Source organism: Ceratotherium simum, chromosome X (assembly GCF_057802395.1).
Source record: "Ceratotherium simum simum isolate JZ-2026a chromosome X, ASM5780239v1, whole genome shotgun sequence".
In the NCBI taxonomy this organism is placed as follows: Eukaryota; Metazoa; Chordata; class Mammalia; order Perissodactyla; family Rhinocerotidae; genus Ceratotherium; species Ceratotherium simum.
The window spans coordinates 31,822,965-31,843,960 of NC_141940.1; the positions used below are offsets into that span (position 1 = coordinate 31,822,965).

At 36.0% G+C, this 20,996-nt stretch overlaps 1 long non-coding RNA gene across 1 annotated transcript in view; it reads left to right on the plus strand.

Annotated features, from left to right (window-relative positions):
• Positions 1 to 19,886, plus strand: part of LOC147911805 (uncharacterized) — a 46,731-nt gene extending 26,845 nt beyond the window's left edge. The window contains exons 2-3 of the long non-coding RNA XR_015550724.1: positions 18,378 to 18,504; positions 19,701 to 19,886. This is a non-coding gene — a long non-coding RNA (uncharacterized LOC147911805). The remainder of the gene's footprint in view (positions 1 to 18,377; positions 18,505 to 19,700) is intronic.
• The last annotated feature ends 1,110 nt before the right edge of the window (positions 19,887 to 20,996 follow it).

Below are 20,996 nucleotides of genomic sequence, written 5' to 3' on the forward strand. Positions count from 1 at the left end.
CATCTGGGTCATATATTACAAATGTTCCATCATTTATTTAGCTGTCTGCCCCTGGAAGTACCTCAAATGAGACAGCATTGAAGACAAAATTAGGATCATTAAATTATTCAAACTCCTCCTCAATATATCATGCCCTTTTAGTCTTTCTTTCATCCTTGTGCAGTTCTAGTCCACAGATTTAATCTATTTGTGTGCTTGGTGATTGTTAGTCATCCTGGGAATGCGAATGCTGAATTTGAATGTTCACTTTCAGTCACTAACGCTGACTTAGTAGAATAATGTGCACCAATTGTCCACTTACTGTTGACACTTTCCTTGTCTTTCTGCATTCCCCAGACGTTTTCTACTTTCTTCAGTAGCTTGCTATGTGACCTTCTGAAATTTTCTCAGATAGTGCCATTGTCTTTATTCCCCAGACTCACCGCAGTGTTTGCATTTTGGCCAGCTAACTCATTCTGGCTTCCAGATGAAGGAAGGACTGAAGATTACAGGGAGATGTGTCAGATGTGTCAGGGGGAAGCTGTCATTGCATTTCCTTGAGGATGGGGACTGGGAAAGAGTTTGCCAGACATAACTGAACCCAATTGTGATATGACTAATAAAATGCTGCTTTTAGCAAACGTACCTACTGTACCAGTGTAATTAAAGGTTGTTCTCACAGGGACTGAGAGAGATGATCAAACTATCTCTCCTCCTTATATCTGCATTTGGAAAAATCTATTCCCCTTTACCAGAGAAAGTTTATTGTATGAATGTGTGTGATTAACAGGATCCTGAGCCCAGTAAATGTTTTCAGCCATTTCTGCACCCAATACTTTGCTTGTCCTTGCTCTCCACATATGTTGCTTCCAGGGCAGTATCTATGCCCCCTGAAGGGAGCCATAATCATGAGGTGTTCCACCTTCCTCACAATATCCCTTCAGATGTGTGAAGAAGTGCTCATGACTCATTTATTCAGTCATCTCTCTTTTTTTTTAATTTTATTTATTTATTTTTTTCCCCCAAAGCCCCAGTAGATAGTTGTATGTCATAGTTGCACATCCTTCTAGTTGCTGTATGTGGGACGCGGCCTCAGCATGGCTGGAGAAGTGGTGTGTCGGTGCACACCCGGGATCTGAACCCGGGCTGCCAGCAGCGGAGCGCAAGCACTTAACCACTAAGCCACAGGGCTGGCCCTATTCAGTCATCTCTTTATCCAATGACTATTTATCGAGTACCTTGTCATGCCAAGTATTGTACTACGTGCTGGTGATTTAACAGTTAACAAGTAGACATAGTACTTGCCCTCCTGGAGCTAAGAAGGAAAAGAAGAGGGTGCTGTGCCAGAGAATAAGGAGGGAAAGCTACTTGAGATATAGTTGTCAGGTAAGATGTCTCTGAAAAAAGTAACATTTAAGCTGAGACTGGAAGCACGGAAGCAAACCAGTTATTAAAACAAACAAACCATGATGAAGAGTGTCCCAGGCAGAGGGAAGAGAGTATGCAAATGTTTGGAAATTATGAAGCATAGAAAGAAAGCCATTTTAGCTGGAGTATAGTTGGTAACGGAGAGTATGGTGCAAGATGAGTGCAAAGAGGTACTATGTACTCCGATAGGTACTAGGTACTCTGACGGGAGCCGGAGTTTTAGGGCCTTGTAGGTCATGATAAGAAATTTGAACTTTGTTGTAAGTACACTGCCCTAAAAATCCCCTGGAAAGATTTTAAGTAAGGAGGTGGTATAAGCCATATATTTAATGGCTCATTCTGGCTATACATATCTGTCTCTTATGATTTCCAGTTCTTTTACTACTCTGGTTACCAGAATCTGGGTATGCTCCATTTTTTCAATGCTTCTCTTCCAGGCAGACTCCAACTGCAAACCTGACCCTACGGTTTTGGGCTGTGTCCCTGGCAGAGGACGTGGGATTATCAGGTTTTATGTCCTGATACTACACTAAGGTCATTGCAGCTAGCGGATGCCATTGACTTATGGTGATTTCAGTTAACAAACAAGGACATTGGTACGTGAAGTGCTTTGGAGCCAGGACTCCCACATACTGTGTTCAGTCTCCCAGGTCCTGCTCAATACCCACCTCCTTTATGAAATCTACCCTGGCTACCCCAGGCTCAAGTTACTCTCTTTACTTTGGTACTCCAATAGTGCTGATTGTCTCTGATCTTCATTTGGCTATTATCATTTAACGCAGTGGTCACAAGTTGTCAAGCAAATGAACCAGATTTCGTAAGCAGATGTGTTTTGTTTGACCCACTCAGCATTACATAAAAAATAAACTTAGTTTCCAACGTTTCACATAAAAATCCAGATTTCCTTCTTTTCTAAAAATCTGAAGAACTGGCGACTTCAAGTCTGCCTTCCCACATGCAGCTAGAACTGAGTAGCTTCTTTTCCATGTAGATAGCGCATGCATTCTTTTATTTGCCACTGTCCTTGACACTTCCACTAGGCCTGTTTCACTTATGTATGTTACCTGCTAGCACCTGTAGACATGCAAATTTGTGATCTCGGCTTTCATACCTTGTAAGAAGATCTTTTTTTTTTTTTTTTTTTGGTGAGGAAGATCAGCCCTAGCTAACATCCGATGCTGATCCCCCTTTTTTTATTTTTTGCCAAGGAAGAGTAGTCCTGAGCTAACGTCCGTGCCCATCTTCCTCTACTTTACATGGGATGCCGCCACAGTATGGCTTGACAAGCGGTGCGTCTGTGCGCGCTCAGGATGCGAACTTCCCAACCCCAGGATCCGAGCCTCCGAACCCCAGGCCGCTGAAGTGGAGTGCACGCACTTAACCACTTGAGCCACCAGGTTGGCCCCAAGAAGATCTTTAATATACTCCCAGTGCCTAGAACAATGCCCAACACATTGTTGGTACACAATAACCATTTGTTAAGTTAATGAATATTATTTTCTTAACTAGATTTGCAAGTTCTTTGAAGGAAAAACCATCTTCTATCTCTCTCAGCATCACTCACAGTATTAATACAGTGCCCTGTTACTAGGTACTCAATAAATATTTTTCGTAGATTAGATATAGTGAAGAAGATACTTATTTTTTTTTTACAGAATAACTTCCAAGTGATATGCAATAGAAAGAGCATTGAGTTGACTAGTAGTCAAAAAATGGAGCTTCCAATCCCAGTTCTGAAACTGACTCATTTTGTGGCCATAAACAAGTGACATAACTTTGTAACTCCTCAGCATCCTCATCTGTAAACAGGTACTTGTTTTACGTACCTCGTTGAGTTATTAGAGGAATTAAATGAAATAATGCAGGTTCAATGCTTTTGCATTTGTTGACTCATCATAGGGGTTTTATACTTTATATCTGTTTTAAAGTATTGCTAAATTATTTTAAAAAGCATTTAAAAACGTTATGTACGTTATAGGTAAAGTTATTTTCTAATTCGGTGGAATACTATAAGCAAGTTTGTATCTCATTTTCTATGTGTCATAGTTCTTACAGATATTCTGTTAATGCTACCTTCAAAGGACAAAGAGCCCTGCTTAAGATAGGAGAAAACTAGCATTTAACTTCTCTCTATGTTTACCATACTATGGTGGGCTCTAATCAAGGCACCATTCCGTGCCTAGTGGTAGCATGCCCTAATTGCAAGCAAAGTTCTTAAGAAAAAACTATGGCTCTCTTGTACCCATGAACTTAAATATATAAAGAGACAGCCATATGCAGACCAAAGATGGTAATACTAATTTCATTAAGGCTAATTAGGGGGAAATTTCTCTTGTCAGTAAGCGTGACTGAACAATGATTCATGCTTCTGGGTATAATTATGGAGTCTCTGTGGTTTAAGAATTCAATTCCAGTGTTAGAAATAATTGTCCAAGACTTGAAAAGGGGCAAAAGAGATTACTGAGTATCATTTCAGAGGAGTACTTGGAGTTATGTAGTAGATCCTCTAGGGTTTATATGATTCCATAGGTGTAGGCACCTTCAATTAACTTGCTATTTTACAACAGTGTGGGGTAGCTGTTAGTTGTAGAAACTGATAGCAATGAAAATGATTCCTGAACATAGATATGCAAATACATTTACTTTGGTAGAGATTCTGCCCTGTAGAAAAGATAATCTCAAACACTACATTTTATTGTCTTATAGGCTATTCATCAGTGTTGCGATTATAAGTAAATTCATTTAAGCATTCATGATTATCTATCTTTCAAATTGTTATTTGAACTGGTCTCAAAATCATACTGCTCCCTTCAGAATCCTGAGTAAAAGAAGATAGCTGGGGGTATCACACTCCCTGATTTCAAAACACACTACAAAGCTATAGTAATCAAAATAGAATGGTACTGGCACAAAAACAGACACACAGATCAATGGAAAAGAATCAAGAGCCCAGAAATAAACCCATACATCCATGGACAGCTAATTTTTGACAAGGGAGCCAAGAACATACAATAGAGAAAGGAAAGTCTCTTCAATAAATGGTGGTGTTAAAACTGAACAGCGACATGCAAAAGAATAAAAGTAGACCATTATCTTACACCATACACAAAAATTAACTCAAAATGGATTAAAGACTTGAATGCAAGACCTGAAACCACGAAACTTCTAGGAGAGAACATGGGCAGTACACTCTTTGACATCGGTCTTAGCAGCATCATTTCAAATACCATGTCTCACCAGGCAAGGGAAACGAACCAAAAAAAAAAAAAACAAATGGGACTACATCAAACTAAAAAGCTTCTGCACAGCAAAGGAAACCATCAACAAAATGAAAACACAACCTAACAATTGGAAGAAGATATTTGCAAACCAGATATCTGAGAAGAGGTTAATATATCAAATATATAAAGAACTCATATAACTCAACAACAAAGAAACAAACAACCCAAGTAAAAAATGGGCAAAGAATCTGAACAGACGTTTTTCCAAAGAAGATATACAGATGGACAACAGGCATATGAAAAGATGTTCAACATCAGTAATTATTAGGGAAATGCAAATCAAGACGACATTGAGATATCACCTCATGCCCCTTAGAATGGCTATAACTAACAAGACAAGAAATAACAAGTGTTGGAGAGGATGTGGAGAGAAGGGAACTCTCATACACTGCTGGTGGGAGTGCAAACTGGTGCAGCTACTATGGAAAACAGTATGAAGTTTCCTCAAAAAATTAAGACTAGAGGGACAAGCCCGGTGGTGCAAGCGGTTAAGTGCACGTGCTCCGCTGCGGCGGCCCGGGGTTCGCCGGTTCAGATCCCGGGCATGCACTGATGCACCGCTTGGCAAGCCATGCTGTGGTGGCATCCCATATAAAGTGGAGGAAGATGGGCACGGATGTTAGCCCAGGGCCAGTCTTCCTCAGCAAAAAAAAAAAAAAAGAGGAGGATTGGCAGATGTTAGCACAGGGCTGATCGTCCTCACACACACAAAAAAATTAAGACTAGAACTACCATACGATCTAGCCATTCCACTGCTGGATATTTATACAAAGAACATGAAAACACAAGTGTGTAAAGATATGTGCACCCCTATGTTCATTGCAGCATTATTCACAATAGCCGAGACTTGGAAACAACCTAAGCACCTATCAATGGATGAATGGATAAAGAACATGTGTCATATATACACAATGGAATACTACTCAGCTTTAAAAAAAACGAAATCTTGCCATTTGTGACAACATGAGTGACCTTGAGGGTATTATGCTAAGCGGAATAAGTCAGAGAAAGTCAAATACCATATGATTTCACTGTAAGTGGAAGATAAAAACAACTACAACAAATGCATTAGCTACAGAGATTAGATTCGTGGTTACCAGAGGGGAAAGAGACAGGGAGGAGGGCAAAAGGGGTAAAAGGGCACACATGTATGGTGATGGATGGTAATCAAAATATAATGATGTACACTTGAAATTTATATAATGTTATAAACCAATGTTACCTCAACTAAAAATATCATACTGCTTCATACATTAATAAATTACATAAAATCTTAGACATTTTGATTTTTTTTATTTACATGAGAGGCATGTTTTAACCCTCTGAAAGTTATACTTTAATGTCAGCTCTGGTTGTATCTTTCCGAAAATACTGAGGAAGCAAAGAATCTGAGCCAGACAGCACCTGAAGTCTTTTAATCACGTAGAAAGACTAGTGCATTGTACAAAATATACAAGCAAGTTCCCTGCAGTATTGCTTGCAATAGTGAAAAACTAGAGACAACCTGTGAATTCATTGAGAGGAGATTATGTAAATAAGGTACATAAATATTAGGGGAATACTGTGTAGCCATTTAAATGACTAAGGTAGGCATATATAAATGTACTGACATGCAGTGATCACTAAGACATATTGTTATATGAGAAAAGAAAGTTGCATAACGTGAAGTACAAGCCTATGTAAATTGAAAAAAAAGCATCTGTTTACATTATATCCAAATAATTAAATATTTATAGAAAAAAGTCTATGTATAAACTGATAATAATGATTATCTCTGGGGAATAAGATTGAGAAAGGGTAAAGAGACTTTTAACTTTCACCATACACATTTCTTTTTTTTTTAATTTTATTTATTTATTTATTTTCCCCCAAAGACCCAGTAGATAGTTGTACACCATAGTTTCACATCCTTCTAGTTGCTGTATGTGGGACGTGGCCTCAGCGTGGCCTGAGAAGCGGTGCATCGGTGCGCGCCCAGGATCCGAACCCGGGCCGCCAGCAGCGGAGTGCGCGCACTTAACTGCTAAGCCACGGGGCCGGCCCACACCATACACATTTCTATATTGATCTTTTTTAAAACTAAGAATTGTGCATGATTTTGGTAACTTAACAAAAACAAAGGAAAGAAATTATCATCTAAGCAACAAAATAAAAAACAACACAGTTTTGGATTATAACCCAAGTATACATCAGTCAATACTGATAGACACAAATGTTTTAATAAATAAGTAAATGGAAGAGAAGAGTCAACTCTTCCTTATAGAAGACTTCCAAATTGTATATGCATGCACACATGTGCACATGTGTTTGTTTATCCCCCCTCCAGGAGTTAGAGCTTCATCTCCCTCCCCCTTTGCATGAGGACTTGATGATTTACTTCCAAAGAAAAGAGTGTGAAAAGGTAAAAATCATACCTTTACAGGGGAGAAATTTGGCAACTACTACCTGTGGTAGGCAGAATAATGGCACCCCCAGAGATGTCCATGTCCTAATCCCTGAAGTCTGTGAACATATTATTGTACACGGCAAAGGGGAATTAAGGTTGCAGATGGATTTAAGGTTGCTAATCAGCTGACCTTAACATAGGAAAATTATCCTGGATTGACTGACTGCGTCCAATATAATTACAAGAGTCCTTAAATAGGGAAGAGGAAAGCAAAGAGGAGACAGAGTCAGAGGCGGATATGACTATGTGTCAGTGTCAGAGTGAGGCAATGTGAGAAGGACTCAGCCTGCAGTGGCTAACTGAAGACAGAGGAAGGAGACAATGAGCCAAGGAATGCAAGTGGCCTCTAGAAGTTGGAAAAGGCAAGGAAATGGATTCTCCCCTAGACTCTCTAGACAGGAATGCAGCCCTACCAATACCTTGATTTTAGCTCAGTCAGGTGTACATCAGACTTCTGAACTACAGAACTATAAGGTATAAGTATAAGGTATTATATTTGGTTTGCTATAAGCCACTGAGTTTTGACAATTTGTTATATCAGCCATAGAAAACTACTGCAGATCTACTTTAACCAAGTGATCCAGATTTATACCAACGATGAGTCATGTAGATATCATGTACTCTCTGATATGATGTGATGAGAAGGGCACTCCAAATCTGTGGTATCCTTACCAAAAACCCATCACCTCAGTCTAATTATGAAAAAAATATTAGACAAGCCCCAATTGAGGGACATTCCAGAAAATATCTGATCAGTACTCCTCAAAACTATCAAAGTCATGAAAAGCAAAGGAAGACTGAGAAATTGTCACTGACCTGAGAAGACTGAAGAGACGTGATGACTGAATGCACTGTGGATTGGATACTGGAACTGAAAAATGTCAGTAGTGGGAAAACTGGTGAAATCTGAATAGTCTAGAGTTTACTTCATAGTAATTTGCAAGTATTGGTCTCTTAGTTTTGACAAATCTACCATACTGATGTAAGATGATAACAATAAGGGAAACTGGGTGAGGAGTATATGAGAACTTGCAGTATTATCTCAGCAACTTTTTGATAAATCTAAAATTATTCCAAAATAAATCATTTATTTTTAAAAAATATAATCTAGTCTAGCCACTTAATTTATTAAATGAGGGAACTGAAGATCAGAGAGAAAAAAATGATTTTTTCAAAGTAATATAATATAGTATAATGAATAAAATATTCATCTCTTCCATTTCCAATGTATTTATTGGTTGATTGATATTTTTCTAAACATTAAAAATCTGTTCTCCAAGTTCAACTGTATTGATCTAATCCACATTTTCTAGTACCACCTAACTCTCACCTTGCAATTCTCACCTCCTTTGAGTGTTTCTCATGTCATTGGGCTAAAAGAATACAAATATTTGTTCATAATAATTGCTCTCATTTCCTGCTTCATCAACTAATACTTATACCACATAAACAAATATTGACTGGAAGAAGAGGTAGGACGTTTTTAATTACTTAAGGCTGTTGCCTGATTTCCCTGCAGTTTATTCTGATTTCTTGTTGAACCTGTATTGTAATGAATATTTACGTTTTTATTGAGGTATAATTGACATATAATATTAAATTAGTTTCGTGTGTATAACACAATGATTCGATATTTGTATATATTGTGAAATGGTTACCACAATAAATCTAGTTAACAACCATCATCATACACAGTTACATTTTTTTTTTGATATGATAAAAACTTTTAAGATTTTCTCTCCTAGCAACTTTCAGGTATACAATACAGTATTGTTAACTATAGTCACCATACTGTACATTAATCCCCATGGCTAATTTATGTTATAACTGGAAGTTTGTACCTTTTGACTCCCTTTACCCCCACACCTCTGGAAACCATTAATCTGTTCTCTGTGTCTATAAGCTTGGTGTTTTATTTTGTTCGTTTATTTTGATTTTTTAGATTTCACACGTAAGTGAGATCATACTGTATTTGTCTTTCTCTGTCTCACTTATTTCACTTAGCATAATGATCTCAAGTTCCACCCATGTTATTACAAATGGCAAGATTTCATTCTTTTTTATGGCTGCATAATATTCCATTATATATATATATATATATATATATATATATATATACACACACACACACACACACACACCACATTTTGTTTATTCATTCATCAATAGATGGACACCTAGGTAGTTTCCATATCTTGGCTGTTGTAAATAATGCTGTAATGGACATTGGGGTGTATATATCTTTTAGAGTTAATGTTTTTGTTTCCTTCAGATAAATATCCAGAAGTGGAACTGCTGGATCATATGGTAGTTCTACTTTTAATTTTTTGAGAAACCTCCATACTGTTTTCCATAGTGGCTACATGAATTTACATTCCCCTCAACAGTGCACAAGGGTTCCTTATTCTCTACATCCTTGTCAACATTTGTTATTTCTTGTCTTTTTGAAAATAGGCATTCTAATAGGTGTGAATTTATACTCATTGTGGTTTTGAACTGCATTTCTCTGATGATTAGTGATGTTGAGCATCTTTTCATATACCTGTTGGCCATCTATGTCTTCCTTGGAAAAATATCTATTCAGATCTTCTGCCCATTTTTTAATCGGATTTTTTTTTTGCTATCGAGTTGTATGAGTTCTTTCTTTATATATTTTGGATATTAAGCCACTTGTCAGATATATGATTGGCAAATATTTTCTCCTATTCAATAGGCTGCCATTTCATTTTGTTGATGGTTTCCTTTGCTGTGCAGAGATATTTTAGTTTGATGTAGTCCCATTTATTTTTGCTTTTGTTGCCTTTGCTTTTGGTGTCAGATCCAAAAAATTATTGCCAAGACCTATGTCAAGGAGCTTACGGCCTATGTTTTCTTCTAGGAGTTTTACAGTTTCAGGTCTTACATTCAAGTCTTTAATACATTTTGAGTTAATTTTTGTGCATGGGATAGGATAGTGGTCCAGTTTCATTCTTTTGCATGTGGCTGTCCAGTTTTCCCAACACTATTTGTTGAAGAGACTGTCCTTTCCCCATTGTTGTTGGCTCGTTTGTTGTAAATTAATTGACCATACACGCATGGGCTTATTTCTGTGTTCTCTATTCTGTTCCATTGATCTATGTGTCTATTTTTATGCCAATACCATACTATTTTAATTACTATAGCTTTGTAATATAGTTTGAAATCAGGGAGCATGATGCCTCCAGCTGTATTGTTCTATCTCAAGATTGCTTTGGCTATTTGGGGTCTTTTGTGGTTCCATACACATTTTAAAATTGTTTGTTCTATTTCTGTGAAAAATGCCATTGGAATTTTAATAGGGATTGCAATGAATCTGTAGATTGCTTTGGATAGTATGGACATTTTAACAATATCAATTTTTTCAATCCATGGGCATGGAATATCTTTCCATTTACTTGTGTCTTTAATTTCTTTCATTAATGTCTTATAGCTTTCAGTGTACAAGTCTTTCACTTCCTTGGTTAAATTTTTTTCCAGGTATTTTATTCTTTTTGATGCAATTTAAAATGGACTGTTTCCTTAATTTCTCTTTTTAGTAGTTTGTTATTAGTGTATAGAAACCCAAGTGATTTTTACCTATTATTTTGTATACTGCAACTTTACTGAATTCGTTTATTAGATCCAATGGATTTTTGGTGGAGTCTTTAGGATTTTTTATATATAATATTATGTCACCTGCAAATAGTGACAGTTTTTCTTTTTCCTTTCCAATTTGTATGACTTTTATTTCTTTTTCTTGCATAATTGCTCTGGCAAAGTCTTCCAATACTATGTTGATTAAATTTGGTGAGAGTGGGCATCCTTGTCTTCTTCCTTATCTTACAGAAGAAGCTTTCAGCTTTTCACCATTGAGTATGACGTTAGCTGTGGGCTTGTCATATATGGTCTTTATTATGTTGAGGTATGTTGCCTCAATTTGCCCTTTGTTGAGACCTTGTATCATAAATGTTGAATTTTGTCAAAGCTTTCTCTGCATCCATTGAGATGATCATATGATTTTTATCCTTTATTTAATTAATGTGGTGTGTCACATTGATTGACTTGTGGATGTTGAACCATCCTTGCATCCCTGCAGTAAATCCCGTTTGATCGTGGTGTATGATCCCTTTAATGTATTGTTGACTTCAGTTTGCTAATATTTTGTTGAGGATTTTTGCATCTATGTTCATCAGGGATATTGGCCTATAATTTTTTTCTTCTGGTGTCCTTGTCTGGTATTGGTATCAGGGTAATGTTGGCCTTATAAAATAAGTTTGGAAGTTTTCCCTCCTCTTCTATTTTTTGGAGGAGTTTAGAGAAGGATTGATATTAATTCTTCTTTGAATATTCGGTAGAATTCAGCAGTGAAGTCATCTAGTCCTGGAATTTTGTTTATTGGAAGGTTTTTGAATACAGTAGTCCCTCCTTATCCACAAGGGATATGTCCCAAGACCCCCAGTGGATGCCTGACAATATGGATAATACTGAACCCTATAGATGCTAAAATTTTTCCTATACATACATACCTATGGTAAAGTTTAATTTATAAATTAGGCACAGTAAATGATTAACAAGTAATAATAAAATAGAACAATTGTAACAATATACTGTAATAAAAGTTACTATAGATCTTAGCAACCTCAGCATATGATTTTTTTCCTTCCTTATTAAGTCAAGAATTTTCACCTTTTCACTTGAAGTACTTTAAGGCTTCTCTTTGGCATATCTGAATTGCCAGCATCACTACTCTTATGCTTTGGGGACATTGTTAAGTAAAATAAGGGTTACTTGAACACAAGCACTGTGATACTGCAACAGTTAATCTGATAACTGAGATGATTACTAAGTGACTAAAGTGTGGGTAGCATATACAGTGTGGCTACACCACACGAAGTGATGATTCATGTCCTGGCAGGGACAGAGCAAGACAGCGAGAGATTTCATAATGCTACTCAGAATGGAGCACAATTTAAAACTTATGCATTGTTTTTTCCTGGAATTTTCCATTTAATATTTTCAGACTGCGGTTGACTGTGTGTAACTGAAACCTCAGAAAGCGAAACTGCATATAAGGGTACTACCGTATTGATTCAGTCTCTTTACTAGTAATTAGTCTCTTCAGATTTTCTGTTTCTTCATGATTCAGTCTTGGTAGGTTGGTTTCTAGGAATTTATCCATTTCTTTTAGGTTGTCCAATTTGTTGGCATATAATTGTTCATAGTGCTCTCTTATGATCCTTTTGCATTTCTGTGGTATCAGTCATAATTTATTCTCTTTCATTTCTGATTTTATTTATTTGAGTTGTATCTCTCTTTTCTTGGTGAGTCAAGCTAAAGGGTTGTCAATTTTGTTTATCTTTTCAAAGCTCTTAGTTTCATTGATCTTTTCTACTGTCTTTTTAGTCTCTATTTTATTTATTTCTGCTCTGACCTTTGTTATTTCCTTCCTTCTACTAACTTCGGGCTTCATTTTTTCTTCTTTTTCTAGTTCCTTGAGGTACATTGTCAGGTTGTTTATTTGAGATTTTTCTTCTTTCTTTATGTAGGCATTTATCACTATGAACTTCGCTCTTAGAACTGCTTTTGATACATCCCATAAGTTTTGGTATTTTGTATATCCATTTTCATTTGTCTCAAGGTATTTTTTGATTTCTCCTTTGATTTCTTCTTTGACCCATTGGTTGTTCAGTAGTATGTTATTTAATCTCCACATATTTGTAAATTTTCCAGTTTTCTTCTTGTATTTGATTTCTAGTTTCATACCATTGTGGTCAAAAAAGATAGTTGATATGATTTCAATCTTCTTAAATTTATTAAGACTTCTTTTGTGGCCTAACATATGATTTACCTTGGAGAATGTTCCATGTGCACTTGAGAAGAATGTGTATTTTGTTGCTTTTGGGTGGAATGTTCTGTATATCTGTTAAGTTCTTCAGGTCCAATGTGTCATTTAAGGCCAATGTTTCCTTATTGATTTTCTGTCTGGATAATCTATCCATTGATGTAAGTGGGGTATTAAAGTCCCCTACTATTGTTTTACTACTATCTATTTCTCCCTTTAGGTCAGTTAATATTTGCTTTCTATATTTAGGTGCTCCTATGTTGGATTCATAAATATTTACAAATGTTATATTCTCTTGTTGGATTGACCCCTTTATCATTATGTAATGCCCTTCTTTGTCTCTGATTACGGTCTTTGTTGTAAAGTCTATTTTGTCTGATATAAGTATACCTACCCCAGGGTTTTCTTTGTTTCCATTCACATGGAATATCTTTTTTCCATCCCTTCACTTTCAGTCTATGCATGTCCTTACATTTGAAGTGAGTCTTTTGTAGGTAGCATTTAGATGCATCTTGCTTTTTATCCATTCAGCTACTCTGTGCCTTTTGATTGGAGAATTCAATCCATTTACATTTAAAGTAATTATTAATAGTTATGTACTTATTGCCATTTTGATCATTGTTTTCTGGCTGCTTTGTATTCCCCTGTTCCTTTCGTCTTTTCTTCTCTTCCTTTGTGGTTTGATGACTTTCTTTAGTGGTATTCTCAGATTCCTTTCTCTTTATCTTTTGTAAATCTACTATAGGTTTTTGCTTTATGGTTACTATGAGGCTTACATTAATAACTTGTATTTATAACGGTCTATTTTAAGTTGATAACTTAAGTTTGAATGCATTTTAAAGATCTACGTTTTTACTCTCCCCTCCTGTTTTACATTTTTGATGTCACATTTTACCTCTTTTTATCTTGTGTATCCCTTAACTAATTATTGTAGTTACAGTTATTTTTAACACTTTTCTCTCTTTTAACCATCATACTAGCTTCAAAAATGATTAATCTAATACCTTTACTTTTTATATTTACTTTATTTATATAAAGTAAAATGTATATACTTTATATATATTTTATTATGTTTAATATACAATATTTATATATAATATTTTTATATTATAGTGAGATCTATGCTTTCATATGTTTTCTTGTTGCTAATCAGCACCCTTTCTTTTCAGCTTAAAGAAGTCCCTTTAACATTTCTTGAAGGCCAGTTTAGTGGTGATGAACTCCTTTAGCTTTTGCTTGTTTGGGAAATTCTTGATCTCTCCTTCAGTTCTGAATCATAACTTTACCAGGTAGAGTATGCTTGGTTGGAAGCTTTTTTATTTCAGCACTTTGAATATATCATGCCACTCCCTTGCGGCCTGCAAAGTTTTTGCTGAAAAATCTACTGATAGTCTTATGGGAGTTCCCTTGGACATAAGTTTTTTGTCTCTTTCTGCTTTTAAGATTCTCTCCTTGTCTTTAACTTTTCACATTTTAATTATAATGTGTCTTGGTGCAGGTCTCTTTGGGATCATTGATTAGCTGCTTCTGTGCTGGGCCCTGGGGCTGGTGAGTCTGAGCACACGAGCCCTTTAAGAGCTGTTTCTCAGGTTGTTATAGCTTTGTGGGTCTTATGGATGCGAACCCTGTTAGTTTTCAAAGCTACAAGCTTTGGGGGCTCATCTTTCAGGTGCAGGTCTTAAAAGATGGGGTGCCCGATGTGGGGTTCAAACCCTTTGTTCCTCAGGGAGAGGGTTTGAGTTTTTTCCTGATTTGGGGTCACCACGCCAGGGGTGGGGTTTAGGGCAAGATTGTGTCTCAGTCTCTCCTACCCACTTTGATGTGGATTTTTTTCTCATTTGCACACTGTTTAGGAGTTGCTTAGCTAGTTTTTAGGTTTTTTCCAGAGGAAATTGTTCCATTTGTAACTGTACCTTTGGTGTGTCGTGGGGGGAGGTGAGTTTAGGATCTTCCTATGTGGACATCTTGAACTGGAACTCTCTTGTCTCCTTGATGATAGCCATTCTAACAGGTGTGAGGTGATATCTCTTTGTGGTTTTGATTTGTATTTCCCTGATGATTAGATGTTGTTAGATTAGTGATGTTGAGCATCTTTTCATGTACCTGTTGACCATTTGGAGATCTTCTTTGGAAAAATGTCTATTTAGTTACGCTGCCCATTTTTTAAATACATTGTTTTTTTGTTATTGAGTTTATGAGTTATTTATATATTTTGGATATTAACCTCTTATTTGATATATGGTTTGTAAAAGTTTTCTTTCTGTAGGTTGCCTTTTCATTTTGTTTCATTGTTTCTTTCACTGTGCAGAAGCTTTGTTTTGTTTTGTTTTGTTTCATTGTTTCTTTTGCTGTGCAGAAGCTTTTAAGCTTGATGTAGTACCATTTGTTGAATTTTGCTTCTGTCATTTGTACTTTTGGTGTTATATCCCCAAAATCATTGTCAAGACCAATATTGAGGACTTCTTCCCTTCGTTTTATTCAAGGAGTTTTACAGTATCACATTATATTTTTAAGTCTTTGATGCATTTTGAGTTAATTTTTGTGAGTGGTGCAAGATAGGGGTCCAATTTCATTGCTATGCATGTGTTTATCCAGTTTTAAGGGTGTCGAAGGACATTCATCTTGAGATTGTATTTGCATAGCCAACACATTGTTTTGGTTTTAAAAGTATTCTCATTTGGGGGTAACTTGATGTATGTGACAGGCCAGTGGAGATTATGGAGGGGCTAAACATTCTCTTTGACACTGCTACTACTTAGCTTTCTCATGTCTAACAGACAGAGGAAGAGAATCCTAAGGCTGGTTTAATTCTCCATATTTCCTTTTTGTTTCCTAAGCTTTCAGTATCAAATCCATCTATCCTTACACTTTCATTTACTTTACTTTCCACTCTCATGTTCAATCTGTACTTCCCCATATTTATAATTATCCTAATAAAGTATAATTTGAAATTCAGATAAATACTTGAACCAAAATTTTTATGGCTGAGGAAGAGGTAAATAGAAGTAAGTCCTCGTGCACTGAAAGTTTACACATGGTAAACTAATTATGTAGAGATCATTATATCCTCACTCTCATTTTACAAATGGAAGAAAAAAACCTAAGTCTCAGAAAAAAGTTAAGCAACTTGCACAGGACATACAGTGATGAAGCTCAAATTTGTCTGTTTCTAAAGTTCATGTTTTTTGGCTACACAATGCGGACTCCACACAGTAGGCACATTGTGGGAAAAACCAGCCCAGATTTGACACAGTTCTTTGAGACAAAAAGACCAGTCAGAAGAAAAAAAAAGTGATTGAAATCATGGGTTATTTTTCATTGTCTTTTCATAATGTCTTTTTTGTATGCCTTGCATGAAGGGGAAGGCCCGGAAAACCCTTTTGTCTGTTCATTAACTTATTATCATCAATAGAAACCTTTTTAACCATGACTAGCCAGTCTGTCTCCTTCTTCTCTATTTGTTGTGTTAAAAGCAGCATGATACTGGAAGTTTGGGCAGAGAGAGAGACTGAATAGGAGACATTTCTTATAGAAGTGATAGTCTTTAACTTCTTTTATACTGATATCAATTCCCCCATCAACTTCCCAGCACGCACACATTTACAGACACATTTATACAGACCCCACTGTGTCTTATATCATACAATGCCTTTTCCAAAACCAGAGCACCTTCAGTAAATGCTTATTGGTTAGACTGACTGAGGCCAGGTTGTGATCAAGCATGTATTTTGAATTATACGGCTTCTCCATTCCTAAGGTCAGATCCCATTTTTCGAATTACTAGTTCATCATTTTCATATAGATTAACAAATCATCAAACATGTCTCAAAATCATGCTTAAGGATCTGATTCGTTGAAGATAGTTAGGTTATGTGCAATTTTATTCCCTCCAAAACGACTTTCAAAATATACCACTAATTTGAATCATTGAATAGCATAACTCTCTGAAAATTAAATCAGAAGGTCTCCAAAATCACTATTCTGTCTGATCACTCACCATGTTTAGTAATATATATTTAGGCAGGTCCCATTCCTACTAGAGAAATGCTCTTCGTCAGATCCACTATGTAAAAATGCCTATATACAATGCCAAATTTTCTCAGAGCTCTCCTATTTTTTCTAGTCTTCTCTTAGTTAATATATCAAATATTTACAAAAAGAAATTGAGGATTTTATATTACTCTTTACCTGAAGTCTAATTTCATTAAATTTTGAGCTTTATAAGTAGTGAAACTCCCTAAAGGTTTGGAACAAATTACGTACACGTTCAGCCAAATATGAGATAACATGGCAGTAGCTTTCAGGAAAGAAATATAAGTAATAGAATTATAAAAGTAGAAAAATTGCTCTGCACGTTTTTTTTAAAAAGTGATGGGAAAAGATAGATTCCTACTCCCAGGTTAATATGCAACCACACAATTGAGATAAAACAATGTTCTGCCCTGCAGATATGCCTACCTTGTGCCACATCGTTCTATAAATATGCAATGACGGCAGAGGAGTCTGTTCAGGCAAAATAGACACTATCCTGGCCAGAAACATAGCCTATATTAACATACCTGCCTGACAGCTCCAAGTCATATCAATGATTTTAAAGCCAAACAAAGGCTTTCGTTACATGTCTCAAGATAGATTCAATCCTGGATATTTTTAGAAACTATTTTTCATCATAATGAGAATGAGCAATCCTTCTTTATTTGCTGTATTTGCTGAATTTAATTATATATTAAAATATACAGTATTCTCTCCTATTATGAGTAATCAGGGCATGCAAATGTGCAGGTTTCATCCTTATATTTAAACATAGTTTCATTGGAAGACAAGCAATGATATTTTTTCTCATATATATCTGCCTAGGGGAAAACATTTGATCTTTGATAATTAAGGGCCTCAGGATTTAGTTATTATAGCATTATAAAAGGATGCTTTTTACTAACTTACCCCAAATATCAAGAAAAAATTGAGATCATACCAGTTTATTTTATAAGTCAATCTAGAATTTATATATTGCATGTGCATAATTAGCTACTCCCTCTTCCCCCACCCCTACCGCAGAGTCAATCTCTAAACAGTTATTGACTCAGAAAATAACTAATAATAACCAAACCTAAATGGACCTTTCCTAGTATTTTCTCACTCTAAACTAAATCAGATTCTCTTCAGTTTTTGCATCTTTCTATAATATCCAAGGCAATATATGATAGTAACTAACTCTTGATGAGCATTTTTATATGTGCAAAGCACTTTACACTCATTATCCTACTTAATGTAAACAAAATTACGAAGAGTTTGTAATTCCTATTGTTTAATCTCTACCCATAATTCTTCCTTGTGAACACCAAATGAATAGACTGCTTTCAGGCTCTTTGTTCCTGAATTAATTCAGCCTATGTTTTTTTTTCAGTCATAGTTTGAAGCACTGAAACTTGACTAGGAAGGCCTGTTCTTACCCAATGAGTATAGAAAAGGTGTCACATCAATCGTTAAATCTCATTGGGCAAATGGAACAATGTCTGGAAGAAAACAATACGGTAAGCCTCTATCAGTTCTGCATAGGGTAAAAATCATATTATTTTCCTTCTAAATAAATACTGAAGTTTATTACTTAGGGAATAAAGAGTTTAAATGGAGAAAAACTATGAGAAAAGGTAGTGCGATAGATAAATGGGGGAAAAACAGGAGAAAAAGTAATTTTATGTATGTCTGAGGATACTAGGCCCAAAGAGGATTCTAAGAACAGCTTGAGTAGAGCTGGATGCCTAAGAACAGACAGGACCAATGAAATGTGGAGGAAGACTGTGGGAGAGAAAATAGATAACTGCTCTAGATGAACTTCCCAATGTTGTCTCTGATCAGTGCTGCTGACTCATCTGGTTGGGTCAGAAAAAATTTTCAAAATGCTCATGGCACTTTTTTCAGGGAGAGAGTATGGTGTAAGGGAAAGATGATGGGCTTTTGTGTTGGAGAGACTGGAATGTGAACCTTTACCACCTCAAGTAGTGCGAATTTGAGTAAGTTCCTCAAATTTTCTCATCCTGTGTCCCCATCTGTTGAATAGTTGATAGTGCCTCCTCAGTGCTCACTGTGAGGACTATATGAAATAGCATATGCACGGCCTTTAGCACCGTGCCTGGCACATAGTAGGGTCCACCCACAAACACCAGCTGTCCCTTCTGAGTTCATCAACTTTGCCGTACCATAATGGTTTTTCATTCTGTCACACACTTTCTAGAAATGAAAGATTATGAGACGTGAATACTTACAGAAATACTGGAATAAGGAGTCAGGAAACCTGGATTCTAGCACTAGCTTTCCTTTCAGCTTATTGCTGGACCTTGGCCAAGTAGTTCATGCTCAAAAGTTCCTTATTTTCTCATATAAAGAGTAGGATAACATTATTTCTAGTAGGCTTCCCAAATCTTACATTCTGTGAGTCTTCCAAAAAAGGGGAATTCTAATAGATGAATTATTGATTAGACATAGTTCATTTGTAACAGCAAAAACTAAGCTCTAAATCGAACCATGTAACAAAATACTTTAATTGGATTAGAGTAATTTTTAATAGGTAAAACTATTGCAGCACATAAATACTCTCCAAAAATTAGAACTGCATTTTATACAAATACTTAATTTGCTTCAAAAGTATAGAGCTCTCAGCCTAGTTAGAAAGAAACATTATTGTGACTATTCTTGTATAAATTCATTTTGAGTTCACTTTTCATTGCAGGATCTCTGTACAATTTTCAAATATCATGAAGCCGTAAACATGATTACAGTTCTCATTTTACAGGTGAGTAACTAAACTATGATGCAGAACAGTTAAATACATTACCCAGTGCCCACCCATGAGGGACAAAGCTGGAATAGAGCATAGTTATTCTGATGCCAGAAATTTCGTTTTCCCCACTGCATCCCTCACCAGCATTACCTGCTCCCAGATTCCTGAAGGACTAATTTGCTTTTGATGAGCTCAGATATGTCATTTGCTCTCTCTAAATTGCTGCTTCAATCTTTTCAGGGGCAAGGATATCTCTAGTTCAAATTCAGCCCAAATAACACCATCTCAAGTGAGAAGATCACTTATACCCACCCACCATGTGCACTACTTTACTTTCTGGTCAATAGTTTGGCACTTTGGGAAGAAAATTGACCTTTTACAGCCACTTAGTACCATTTCTCAGAATTCTACAGCAGTACTCTGCTAAATGGCATCCAGCTTATCTGGATGAGTTGAGTTTCCAGATCATAAACTCCTAAAGGGCAGAGTCTACGATTATTTGCCTAACTTTATATCACTTATGACTGTGGATGTTTAATAAATACTATTTGATGGTAATGATGATGATGACAACTTAATGCTCCTCAAAGTGTCAACCAACCAGTCAATTTAGTGAAAGTCAAACTGGTCATTTGATGTCATAAAAAATCCAGTTACTTGATTGAATGAATTATTCAAATTGTAGCTGGTTGCTTTTATGCTTGTATAGACATAACGTTAAATTTGCTTCCATATTGAGAAGAGTGAAGAGAATGGTACAACATAGATATTCATTAATAGTCACTTTTATCTCATTAATCAGAAACTATGAAAAAGTTGAGTGAAATTGCTGTTGAAATTAATAAAATATAATCATATAGTGGCATGGAATCTCAAGAATTTCCTTTAGGTAGCCCTTCCAAGCCATGAATTTATGTCACAATATTCCTGGCAGATAAATGCCCTGGCTCAACTTTGTTAATGATGGCCTAGTGCAATTAGAATTGGCTACCCTAAGCGGGAATCTTCCATGTATGATTTTTTTGGCTTACATAGCTTTCACCTCCATGTCTACATTAGGAAAATAAAGCGGAAAAGTAAATCCATGGAAGACAATAAGCAATGGATATCGCCGGCAACAGAATACTGAGGATCATCAGAATTATCTTGATAGTTCCTTTAGTATATCCCCTTATGCACATATTAATATATACACAACTTGAAAAAAAAAGTTGGAGAACTTACTTCCTGATTTCATGACTTATT